The sequence below is a fragment of the Pinus tabuliformis genome, chromosome 9, assembly GCF_031772625.1.
Source record: "Pinus tabuliformis cultivar Carrire ecotype Pingquan chromosome 9, CPIR1, whole genome shotgun sequence".
In the NCBI taxonomy this organism is placed as follows: domain Eukaryota; kingdom Viridiplantae; phylum Streptophyta; class Pinopsida; order Pinales; family Pinaceae; genus Pinus; species Pinus tabuliformis.
In genome coordinates this window covers 1678084452-1678098854 of record NC_142307.1, presented here as the reverse complement: position 1 = coordinate 1678098854, position 14403 = coordinate 1678084452, and positions in this window count along the sequence as shown.

The window sequence follows — 14403 nt, the reverse complement described above, 5'->3', positions numbered from 1 at the left end:
ATTGAGTTGTTGTGTGCCCTAAGTATCCCGAACTGAGACCTGTTTGTCCTGTGTAGAGCATTGGTTGAGCACCTGAGTGAATGGTTGAGAGATTTCTGGGCAAGCGAGATGGCAGCGTCTAAAGAAGCCATGGAAATCACAGAGATGACCCCTGAAGAAGTTGTACAGGCCCTCACCATAGAAGATGCCCCTGAAGGTGCTGGGATTATTGTGAAAATCCTTAAATCACCGCGCACACCGAGACCAAAGAAAGCTAAACAGCCAATGATTCTGGTGCGTGTGTCCCCGTGAAACCTGCTGCACACCAGATTAACGATGTAGGAAAAAGGGAAAGCGGTTAACCTGGAAACTGATGAGGAGGAAGAAGACCTGGAGGACCTCATAGTTGAAGAAAATGAGGATGAGGAAGTGGAAGAATAAATCAAGGTTGTGCACCCTCCAACAAAGTTTCCCGCATATGTCCCACCACAAAAGGGGAAGGAAAAAGTGCCGAAGGACCTTGATGAGAGCAAGAGCTCTCTCCAGACTTTGCTACTCCCAGACAACATCATATTTGAGGGCACGCACTTGGGATGGGTGCCGAACTTGAAGTTTGAAGATTAGGATCTTGCTGACCACAAGAAATTCCCTCACCTAGAGATCGCGCAGTTCATGAAGCTAAAGTAGAACACCGCGGCAGGAGTTATAGAATTGGAGCCACAAAAGTGGTTACACGGAGTTGAAAAGGCAGGGTTGCTAAACCTGCTCTGGGTGCCCCATTACCACTCCTCCAGAAGTAAGGGAACAACGTGACAACACTATTACATCAAGGATGGAGGAGATCAATAGTGCAGTAAGGGACTGCACCAGAAAGTTGGAAGAATCATTTGAGGTCCTCAACAATCTGCGGGAAGACCTGAACATCCAATGCTTAGAGATAGAGGTGTGTGAGCTATAGCAGCAGTATGATAGCATCAAAGGGATTGGTGGCCCTCACTCAAAGGCTCGTGCAAATGTAACAAGGAAGTTTTGAAGGCATGTGTTCAGCCTTGGATCGACGAGGCCTTCGTCATCATAACAAAAATTGAAGGCAAGCTTGCGTAGATGCAAGGGAGACAGGAACAGATCTAGGGAAGCAGTTCCGACACCACGGTTTCAGAACAACGAGTCCAGGAGATTAAACAGGAAGCCGTTCAGTGCACTGCCGACCTTGCACCCATCCGAGCAGAGTTGGAAGGTCTCCACGCGAAGATCTCTGACTCAAGGGCGAGTCACGATGTCTTTCTTGGGGGCTTGTTGGGCATGGAATCCCCCCAAGGCATGTTTTGAGGCTTAAAACCCAAGTTTTGACTAAGTCCATTGTAAATACTCCGCGAATTAAGGGTTCAAAGCACAAAGTCATAATAGAGTCATAGAGTTGTGTGCCCTTTTTTTTGTGATGTAATGTCGGTTTGAAAGATCTACCCATGGTCCACGGAGCATGGAATTGTATAAATAGAGTGAGGTTGTAAGTGTAGAAGGAATTAAATAAAAAGCATGAATGAACATAAGGAATTGATGAAGTATTGAGTCGAAGTGTAGAGTTGTGTCTTTGGGTCGTAAAGTAGGAGCAGGCTCTTCACCTGAGTGCGCAGAGGCCTAGTAGTTTGCAGCTGAGTGCACGGATCCCTCCAGCTGAGTGCGTAGGGAAGGTCAAGTTTGTAACCTTTGGAAGCATTAATAAACAAAAGTTTACCATATTTCTGTGTATCTTTTCCTATCTTATGCATTATTGGGTATGAATTGCAAGTTTACTATTTATTTACTGCACGAACTTATATAAATGTGCTGAGTAAGCGAATATAATACAAGGTATTTTTTTATGCGAAGATAACTAAATTTTATAAGAAGATAAGTAAGATCTAGGGTGTGAATTGGGGAAATAGTGCAGATCATTGCTCCAGCAACACGAAAACCCCACAGCCCCTGGTTAGGGCTGCGGGAAGGCAAGTATATCAAGGTGAAAAGGCCCTACAGGTCATGGAAGTGTGCAGAGTAACCTGTGCGTATTTATTAACGGTTGGACCTAATCAACCCCTCAAACATCTCTAGGGTGCAGAAACCTGGTTCTAGAACCCCCCATATTACTTTGGGTGAGACCTCAGTCCGCACTCCGCAGATTGTTGACGAAAGGGCCAGTAGTACAGGGATTTGTTTGGTTAATTGACTCTAAACCTGGGTCAGGTGCCAACAAGCCAACAGGATCTACATAAAAAAAAAAAACCCTCATAGGGAAGTTTGGTGGTAGTAAAATGTTAAAGGACACAATGAATGGTTTGTTGTAGTAGCAATGAAATCCATTTATATGATGCATACCTTCATTTAATTTTCTAACTAGGGGATGTTTTAGTTTTAGTTTTCAGGAATCTATGAATGTTGAAAATATTTTGGGAGCAGTATCATTTTGGGGTATTCTTATCTATCCATTAAACCATGGCATCCCATCTTTCACTATTAGGTAGAGACTCTTTCCCTATTAGGTAGAGAAAATATTTACTTATTTGGTGTGGGTGAAATTCTTGGGTTTTCCCTTTGAATTTTGAACAATGTATTTTCTCTTTGGGTTGGGAAATCATCTCAGGAAAAAAAATCAAGATGGATGAATTATTCACTTTTAGTCAAAATTGAATCATGGCAAGACTGTTGGTTGAACTTGTTACTAGAGAGGGCCTCCATGATAATATTGAATTAGAGTTAAGGCATATTGTTCATTCACAAATTTTAGATTACCAAAAGGTTCCCTTTCAATATGTTTGATGTCACAATCATGGTCACTTTGCACTCAAATATACAAAGAACTTTACTTCACAGGTTTGGAGAAGGAAGAGGACTTCCTCTCCTCGAATCCCAAGTGCGTGTATAATAGGACATTTAATTCATGATGATGGTTTGGGGGTGATCACTCATGACGAAACATAAGATAATATACATATTTGATTAGTGCAAAATGATAGTAAAGGAATAAGTTTTTATGGGAAGTAAGACTATCAAGTTCTAGGAAGAGGGCATCTGGCGCTGAGTGTAGCATAAGAAAATATATAGATTCCTAGTTTAATTGAAAATGATATGCAAATGGAAGGAGAGGAAATGTTGGTACCTAGCACACCTAAGGCAACGAAGAATGTTGGTAGGGTCAAAATTTGCAAAACTAAAGGTATGCCCACTTCTCATTTGTTGGACTCCAAAACATTTATAGTGACCTATATTAGTTGATGAGACGAAGAATCTAATTTTGGGTAAGGGAAAGAGTTCTAACCCTAAAAAAATATTTCCCCGCTCAAAATTGAACTTAGGTCCCTTAAATAAACCCTCCTTTCTTAAGGCATTATGGAAACCATTATCACTTAAAGGGGAAAGTGATGAAACCATCAGTGGTGGAAATAAATTTGTCACATCTTAGAGAGGATATGAACATTATCAACTTAGGCTAATGAAACCTCCAATATAGGAGAAAATTTTATGGGGTGGGTTGAGTCTACCTAAGACCAGGGATGAATATGGTATTTTAAGTCGCAAGTCATACCTACAACATAGATAGGAAAGGGATTTATTAGAAGTGCAACAAGAGAAATAATCCTTGATATCAAGGTTCTTTATGCATTTAAGCACCAAAAATGGGGCTAAAGAATGATCATATTATTTTATAAAATTAGATGGTTGGATAATTTAGCTAAGCTATTACATACATTAGTAGATAGGATGAAGCCTAATATAATCCTCTAACAAGATGATGATTGTAGGGTGGGGACACTCACTAATTGATGTCTTGATGAATTCATTTTTGGGATGTAATTTTTCTTACATTAATTCTTTGGGGATGTCTAGAGGGCTCATAATAGGGTGGAACTCTTCACTGACCTATTTAAACTCCTTTTCTATCTACTTGGGGATTTGCACAAAGTTCATAAGAAAAAGGCTTAGGTTTTCCCTCACGATGATGAATGTATAGAATCCATATGAGGATAAACATCAATTCTTGGATCAATTTTTTTTCTCTAAGTCTTATGGATGGAAGGTAGATTTTTATCGATGAGGACCTAGATTTTACAAAATTTTTGATAAAGTTTGGGGGATTTTTTCCAAGGTGGTGGAATAAATTTTTACTTTATACGTTAGTTAGAGGATAAAGGCCTAATATATATGGATCTAGTAACTCTTAGGCCCACTTGGATAAATAATAGACAAGGAAGAGATAATGTTTCTCAAAGAATTTATCAATTCTTGGTCTCAGAAAATATATTGCAACTAGTTGATAGATAGAGAATCTAGGTGGAGACAAGTGGGTTTTCATGTCATTGTCTTATAATCATCAATTTAGATCAATCTAAAGATAATCTCACAAACCTCCTCAAATTAAACTCTAGTTGGTTAGCAATTAACGAGTTTCAAGAGTTGAAAGGAAGTAATTGGACCCATTATAACATCAATCTCCAATTATCTGGTAGTGAACAAATTGTTGGTCTTCCTAACAAGTTAAAGAAAAAGGTGGTCCCTTGGAAAGCAGAATGACACAAGTCTAGAGACAATATTCTTTGTGAGGTTGATAAGGAGATATCCATTATAGCCTTAAAAACAACCCCTATGTGCCTTATATGATCCACTCATATCAAACACTAAAACAATACATCATCTTCATTTATCAACATGTTTTTGAGCATGATCATGACCATCATTAATAGTAGAGTGAAACCAATCGCAAGTTGTACCACTTACAACACACAACGGTCGTGGGTTGCAATATTGCTAGACTACAATCACCCTCTTAGCCTACAAAATTAACAATCCTATGGAGAATCACTTTGATATTTGATTCATGCCTCATTACTAAAATGGCCTATCATCTCCAGTTTCCCCCAATTCACTGAAGCATTCAACCACATCAATCAATTCCAAATCAACCTCTCCTTCATCCATATAGTGAAGGCCACACAAAGGGAAATTGGAGGAAAATTTAGAGTAAACTAATGTTGTTAAAATTCAAAGGGAGGCTCAAGGAAATACTATGGAAAGGAATTGTAGGAGATTTATTCTAGGACTGAGGTATACTTACACATTTATTGCATTGTGTATTTCATTAATATAATGGATTTGTGTTGTCTTCCATTCCTTTAATTATTGTTCACTTTTATGCATTTTATCTCATGCTTCTGATTTCAATGGTTTGTGTACATGCTTATTTCCTTTTGATTATATTCAGAAGGTTGGGGTTATTTGTTGCTAACAATTTATCTTTTCAAGTATTCAAAAAACATTTTTTATCTTATTGTGTGTAGGAAATAAGCCATAGGATATGGAGGTTAGGTCTCTGGAGTTGTGTTAGTTGAGGATATGAAAGGATGGCCTATGATAAAATGGTGAACCACTAAATGATTTCTGTTTCCATTTATGTTCTAGTAGATTGTTTACTTGAATTTTATTTTTATTTCTACATAGTGTTCTACCACCAATTTTCCTTAGGTTACATGGAAACATGAGGGAGGACTCACCTGTATGAAAGTGGAATTTTCTCCATATTATATTTGGAGACTCATACACATTATTATTTGGAAGCTTTACATTACTCAAGTTCTCATGCTCACTACTCAATTGTTATTCGCTATCATCCCAGTTATAACATTTGTAGTTTCACTTGTTTTTTTTGCCTCCGTTTACACCATTTTAAGAGAAATGTTTTGATGAGTGGTCTTTCCTTACCCACACCATCTTTCACTTGGCCTATAGCATAGCCCTGTTCACCTAGCTGACACAAGGGTCATGACCAAGAGTCAACCTAAATGGAGGTAACCAAAGTATTGACATACCGGGCCACTAGAAGGATGTATGAAATGTATTATGGAGAATCCCTAGTATGGCACAGTCACGGTGTAATAGAAAATAGACAAAATAATTCCCCTTTCACTTGATGTTATCAGCCTATTAACTTGTAACAACCCCAAGTTAAAGTTTCATGTAATAAAGCATAATAAAAGCAAAATAAGACCAAGGCCATGGAATACGTATTCCAAGTTGAATGTTGGGCAAACACTTTAGTGGGTATCATTTGTGGTTCAATAATGGCTATGGAAATTGGCAAAGGCAAAGAGGAAATAATTGACATTTAGTTATGAAAATAAATGAAAATAGGAGAAAAGGAAGGTGAAGGGACACAAATATGCATGTAAGGGAAATTAGAGAAAAATGAAGGAAATTGAAATAAAAAAGAGACATCAATGATAAAAAGGCATTAGAGAATCAGTTCACAACTTTTGAAAGATGTTGGTTTAGCTTTTGTCTATGTATATTTTGGCTCTCTTACACTCTAGCACACTTAGAGAATTCTTCGAGCACTTAGCATTCACTTGGATTTATAGAAGGGAAAGAAAGCAAGCAAAAGAAAGTGAAGGAAATCAAGGAGAAGGTTGGATAAACAGCTTCCATAGGAAAGTTTGGCATGTAATAGGTTGCATGTGTCATTTACTTATTGGAATGTGAATGCATGGTACATTATTTTGTTTATTTAGTTCATTTGTTATCATTGGCATGGGTTTTTCCTAGTTTGACAGTGTTTACAACCTTTCCTTTCGATTTCCTAGATATACATGATGTGATGGGATTCATTCTTGGTTGAGATTTGAATTGTCAGAAGGTTTTTGAACTGGGTGAGGTGGCCTCAGGAAAATCCCAAGGGTTGGGAGTGGAGATGGATTTCTTTGGGAAGCCCTCGATAGGTGGGTGGAGACAATAAAACTTCTCAAGGTATGGTGAAGGAATTCTGAGGCATCCAAGCTTGGTGTGGTTTTGTGATCTCAAGACCGATTTAGGTGAGATCAATGTAACTTGAGGGTGGAGGTGGTTTAACCTCTAGAGTCCCTGTTCAATTATGTCTTTGTCTATCCCATGAGATCCCACATTCATTCTTGGAATATTTCATGGGGTGATTGGCTGAAAGAAATATTTGGTTAAGCCCAATCTATGGTCGAGTGGTATGTGGAAGTCCCTAACGTAGTTGGCTTTTACATATGTTAATAAGAGTTATTTTCCTGTTGTGATCTATGAGCACTTGTACTTGTTATTATGTGGATGTTATGGCTAATTTTTCATGGTTTCTATTATGGTTATGTATTGGCTATAAGCCTGGTTGTATGATGTTCTCTAGTTATGGGTCTCTTCCATGATTTGATAAGTTATTTAATGGTTGTTGAATGCATGGGCTAAGAAGTCTTGTTGCAGCTAGCTAGAGAGGGAATTAAGCATTCTTAGTGATTTTTAGATGAGGTTCATAATTTTATGATCATATATGCATTCATGACCTATAGCTTTCATGTTTACCATATGTTTGACGAAATGTCTATCAGGTACTAGGCATGTTTTACTCAAGATCTTGTTCAAGTTTTGGATGGTTAGCCTTGTTGTCATGTTACTTGTGATTATAGAAAGTTACAGGAAATTCTAAGTAGTGGTATAAAGGCTTTCGTGAAAAGGTGGCATAGATTGCATGACCACATGCACAAAATAGGGGAATTTCGATCATAATAGCTTGTAGGCAAGCTTATGGGTTTGGTTGGAGCCTCATAACGACATGCACAAAGTGTCAAGGGTGTGGTTAGGGAGTTTCTATTGAGAAAAAGAGTTCCGTCTTAGGGATCGATCACCTAGGGTGGGTTGCAGGTTCTTAAGTGGTTTGCAGACTCTGAGGGATGGATGTAAGTTGTTGGCTAGTTAGCCCCACTTCCATAACTAGAACCTGTAGGTTGGTTCATGTCATAGTAACACTTAGGTCATGTTTACTGCAGAGAGCTTATAAAACTGGGTAAATGTGGCAGAGGTGGTTATGTATTGGTATTAGAGCTTCCAAGTTCAAACACTTGGACCAAATAGGCTAGATGTGTTTGTTATTCATGCATGTGAGTCGTATGCATGCATTGTAGTGGTTATGGTTGTCATGTGTATGTTTTTGGTGTACATTTTGTGCTATCATGCATGATGTTGACAGGTTGACATGTTGATGTCATTATATACATATTTATACATGTACAACATATATATACATGTACATATATGTGCACAACATCTTTATACACACACATACACACACACATATATATACACATATGTATACTTATATATACATGTACATACATATACCTATACAAATATACATATATACATATAGACATACATACATATCTATATGCATACGTATGTATATGGGGGTACATATATAGACACGTGTATATATGTATAGATGTACACATGTGTATATATATGTATATATGTATATACATATATACATGTATGTATATGTATATATATATATATATATATATATATATATATATATATGTATGTGTATATATATATGTGTGTGTGTGTGTGAGTGTATACACGTACACATACATTTATATACACATATACACATATATACATGTACATATATATACACGTACATTTATATATATACACATACATATATGTATATACACACATATATACATATACATACATGTATACATATATACACATACATATAGATGTATATATATGTATACATGTATACATATATACATAATATATGTATATATATTTATACACACACATATATACATATATACAGACATATCTATATATATAGATATATCTATATATATCTATATATATATATATCATGTTAATCTAGATTGATTTGTGCAGACGAGATAGTCTACCTTGAACTTCATTAAAGTATGGTTTGATGATGTTTTCTATTTGGTTTATCTAACATGGTATATTTGCAAGAAGAGGGAGATCAGAGATGATGAGAAGAATGGTGGATTATAGTTCATGTGACTCTCCTTATAGATCAACTGAGCAGTAAGGAGATGAACATTCTCCTAATATAGAAGATACATTGAGAAGTTTGAAGGCGGAAATCAAAAGTTGCAAGGTAGATTGAAACATAAGAAAGGATTTCCAGAGCTCAAGAAAATAAAGTTGAGGTTAATGCAATGATTCTTTAGAGCTTATCATATTTGCATAGACTGGGACAACTAAGGATTAGTCATGGATAGGTGGAAATGACTAATGGGGCATATGGTAGTAAGTCTCGATCAGGATATATGTTGGATAGAGATGACACAGTTAGAGGTGGCAAATGGTTAGATACACTTGATAGGATAGATAGTGCTTATGGGTTATATTCTAGTTCTGCTTTTGAGAGGCATCATCATCATCACCACCATCCTCCTTATAAGAGGAGTGAGAAGCAGTATTTTCCAAAGGAGTTTAAGAAATTCAAGCCTCTGACGTTTGATGGAGATATGAAGAAACCAGAATATGCAGAGACATGGCTGCTTGGGATGAAAAAGTTATTTGAATTGCATGGTTACTCATAGAATATTAAAGCCAAGATAGAAATCTTCAGTCTCAAGGGAAAAGCATATATTTGGTGGGAATATGTGAAGTTTGTCAGAGGCATCAAGGTAGAGGAGTTGAGATGGTATGATTTTAAAAGACTTTTTAGGAACAAGTACTTTTTAGATAGATATTATGATGGAAAAGCCAAGGAAATATATGAGTTTAAGATGGGTTCTATGAAAGATGAAGAGTAAACGACCAAATTTTTGGAGTTGTTGAGGTATGTGCCTTACCTCAAGGATGAGAATCTAAAGGAACAAAGGTTCACCAGTGGATTTCCTTTAGGATTCAAGGATCGTATTGAGAATGATGATCCTTCGTCATTAGAGGAAGTCATCGGGAAGTTGAAGCATTAGTATGAGCAGTAAAAGTGAAAGTCTTAGCCTAAGAATGATTGGAACGGGAATGCAAAGGTTGAAGGAAAATGGCCTCAGAAGCAAGGAAGGTCTCAGGATGTAGGTGAGAAATAAAATGTGGCTCCTTACGAGAAGTTTAATGTAGCTAAGAAGAGACATGGACGTTAGACTAGAGAGCAACAAAATAAAGTTAGTGGCAGAGAACCATTGTAGGTGTTGGATTTGTGCAAATACCATCACAAGAATTATTGTCGATTGTACCAAGGTGGAAGGTCACAGATCTACAATGCTCGGGAGGCTCAGACAGTTGGAGATGTTGGGAAGAGCATTCCTCAGATCTATGTAGCACTTGATAATAGGAAGACAGATCATCACATATCCATTATTGATATGGAAGGTAAGATTTACGATTGATGTGTTTCCATTTTTATTGATCCTAGATCTATTATAGTTATGTTAGTCTTGACTTGGTGGATAAGTGTGGCTTGAACAAAGAGGTGCATGCAGAATCTTGGTTGGTGTAGTTTGCTACCAGGATCAATAAAAGAGTGCATCACTAGGTGAGAGCTTGTGCATTTGAACTAAATATTATGCCTACATCAACAAATATCAATGTGATTCCTTTAGGATCATATAGTATGATTTTGGGCATGGATTCGTTGTTTACTCATAGGACTAAGGTAGATTGTTATGAGAAGGCTATTAAGTGCCTGAATGATGATGAAGAGAAGAGAATCTTGCAGGGGAAGGAGAATATTATATTAGTGAGAATGGTTATAGCTATGCAAGCTAAGTGAAATTGCAATAAATGGTGTGTATTATTTGCAGTGCATGTTTCTAGTGAGAAAGCGAAAGATGTTGAGGATGAGGAAGTCTTGAAGAAGTATTATGTCTTGCAGTAGTTTCAGGATGTGTTTCCTGCAGAGATTTCAGATTTACCACCTCATAAGCAAGAGTATTTATCTATTGATTGGGTACCAAGAGCAACATCGACATCAAAGGAACCTTACAAGTTGAGCACTTTAGAGTCATTCGAGTTCAAGTTGCAGCTTAAATAAATTCTTGATAAGGGATATATTAGGTCAAGTGAATCTCTTTGGGGTGCACCAAAGTTGTTTGTAAAGAATAAAGATGGAAATCTTAGATTGTGCATTGACTACAGGTAGTTGAATAAGGTGACTATTAAGAATGGGTACACATTGCCTTGGGTTGATAACTTATTTGATCAGTTGAAAGGAGAAGCATTGTTCTTGAAGATTAATTTGAGATCGGGATATCATCATGTGTGCAGCAAAGAAGAATACATCTACAAGACTACATTTCGTAGAAGGTATGGGCATTATGAGTTTGTGGTGGTTCCTTTTGGTCTTATTAATGCTCCAGCCACCTTTATGTGTTTGATGAATAATGTGGTGCGTCCTTATCTGGACACGTTTGTGATACTGTTCATTGATTATATATTGATATATTTTAAGAATGATGAAGAGCATGCAGAGCGCCTGGTAGAAATATTGATATTGCTAAGACTGCATTAGTTATATGTCAAGCTTAGCAAGTGCAATTTCTTTCAGACTAAAGTTCATTACTTGGGAGATGTTGTTTCCAAGGAAGGGATAGTGGTGGATCCAAAAAAGATTAAATTTATCATGGAGTTTCTAACTCCTAAGAATGTGGATGAGGTGAGATCATTCATGGGACTAGTAGGTTATTATAGGAGGTTCATCGTGAACTTCTCATGAATTTCCTATCATATTACATATTTGCAAAGAAAAGGAAAGAAGTTTGAATGGATGGAGGACTGTGTAGCTAGTTTTGATAAGTTGAAGCATTTGCTTACAAATGATTTCAAATCCAGATAAATAGATTGTAGTTTGTAAAAATGCCTACAAGAAAGGACTTGGTGCAGTCCTGATGCAGGAAGGACATGTGGTATTCTATGAGTCAAGGAAGCTGAATGACCATGAGCAGAACTATGTGACTCATGATATTGAGTTGGCAGCTATCATTCGTGCCTTGAACATGTGGAAGCATTATCTTCTTGGTAGGAGGTTTATTTTGATGAGTGATCATAGTGGATTGAGGTACTTGTTTGACCAACCCAATCTAAATGTTAAGAAATCTAGATGGTTAGCTACTCTCAGTGACTTTGATTTTGAGATCAGATACATCAAGGGCAAGGAGAATAGGGTTGTAAATACTCTCAGTAGGAGAGTGCAGATAAATCATATTTCAGCTGTGAGCTCTTATGGGATAGATTTGCAGGAGCAGGTCTTGCATTCAGGGAAACATGATGAGAGGTACCACCAGCTGAAGTAGAAGTTGTAGCAGAAGGGTGAAGGTGATAGAGATGAGGAGTATCACCTCATGGCATATGGATTGGTCATAGTTAGGAACAAGATTTATGCGTCGGATAGTAGTGAGCTCAAGAAGCTTATCTTAAGGGAGTTTCATGTCAAGACATATTCAAGTCACCCAAGATATTAGAAGACATTGTCAATAGTCAAGAAGTTCTACCATTGGATGAATTTGAAGAAAGAGGTAGTTGATTTTGTTGCAAGATGTTTGGGCTGTCAGCAAGTGAAAGCTAAGTGTAAGCACCCAGTTGGTCTATTACAACCTATTATGGTTCTAGAATGGAAATGGGAGGTCATTTCCATGAACTTCATTATAGCTTTGTCAAGCACACCGAGACAACATGATTCCATCATGGTTGTGGTTGAAAGGTTGAGTAAGGTAGATCACTTCATTGCAATGTAGTCTACTAATTCAACTAGTGAGGTAGCTCATATTTTCATGAGGGAGATAGTGAGATTTCATGGTGTTCCTAAGAAGATCATATCAAACAGAGATGCAAAGTTCACTTCCAAGTTTTGGGATGAGTTATTTGTAGGTTAGGGGTTAGAGTTGGCTTTCAATATGGCTTATCATCTATAGACAGATGGACATATAGAGAGGGTTAACAAGATTCTTGAGGACATGTTGAGGATGTATGTCATGGATCTATAAAGGAGGTGGGAGGAGTATCTTTCATTGGTAGAGTTTGCATATAATAATGGGTATCAAGAATCCTTGAAGATGAGTCCATTTGAAACTATTTATGGGTGGAGTTGTAATACTCCTATTAGAAAATAGTTACCGATCAAATGAGAAAATTACCAATTACCCATTTTTTTCAGGTAGCAAAAAAAGCACCCAATTTTGAAAAGTGGTTATTCAAAATAACCTTTTTTTTGGAGCATATTTTTAGCACTTTAAACTTTCTTATGTAACATTTTTTTTTTTAAATGTTACTAATTTTCATGCTGATTTTGAAAAGTGTTGATGCAGCATCAACCCATTTTTTTTTAGAGGGCTTATTTTTTACACTTCAATTTATTTTTATTTATCAGGTATGAACATTTGTTTTAAAATGTTAGTGACTTTCATGCTAGTTTTGAAAGGTGTTGATGCAACATCAACCTTTTTTGTTTAAAGGGTTTTTTATTTATTTATCACGCATGAACATTTGTTTTAAAGTGTTAGTGATTTTCATGCTAGTTTTGAAAGGTGTTCATGCAACATCAACCTTTTTTGTTTAAATGGCTTATTATACCTATCGTGGGCATGGTATTACACATTCAATTTTGCTTTGACTACTTATTAGTTTGTCTTTGACCAAACATTTATGCCGCTCATACATAGTTTAACATTGCGAATTCAATTTTTGTTATTTTTTATTATTATTTAAATTTATTTATTTGTAAGATGATTGGTTGAGTCTTATTATGGGATCTTTAGTAACTTCTATTTCTCTTAGTTACTAATTTTTTGTTTTTAGTTTTATTTCGTTTTTGTTTAACTTTTTAATTTTGATTTTTTTCATTTTTCTATTATTTTGATTTTTTCTCCATTTTTCAATTTTAAATGACTTATATGTATATGTATATGTATATGTATATGTATATGTATATGTATGTGTATATATATATATATATATATATATATATATATATATATATATATATATATATATATATATATATATATATATATATATAAGTGTATATATGTTAATATAAACAATATTAGTTAATCATATTTTTAATTTTTTTGTGACGCCATTTAACAATACAACATTTTATTAATTGTTTTATTTTTGTGATGAAATCTTTGTCATTATTATTTTTTAGTTTAATTAAGTTATATTTAAGCTAAGCCATAGGTACTGGCTACTATGTAGCCCTTGTTTTTTACACTTTCAATTTTCTATTGTATTAAGTGTGGTGAGTTTTTTTAAATGTTGGTGACTTTCATGTTGGTAATAAAACATAAAATACAATTATAAAAACACACAAAAACTAAAAAATAAAAATAAATAAATAACCCATAAAAATATAGAAATAAATGTCTTGAAGATGAACCACACTGGCTGATTCGAAACGCGTCAACGAAAATTTCTTTTATGTGATTTTTACCTGAAGATGTTGCTATAATTGTAAAAACAAAATTTAAAAAAAATATCAATAAATAAATGGGAAATAATTTCAAAAAACTCATAATTTAAAGAAAAGAAACAAAATTAACCAAAAAAAACATCAAAACCAATTTATTTTTTTTAACCCAAAAAAAATAATAATAAAATTATTAAAATAAAAGATAATTAAAAATAAAAACATAA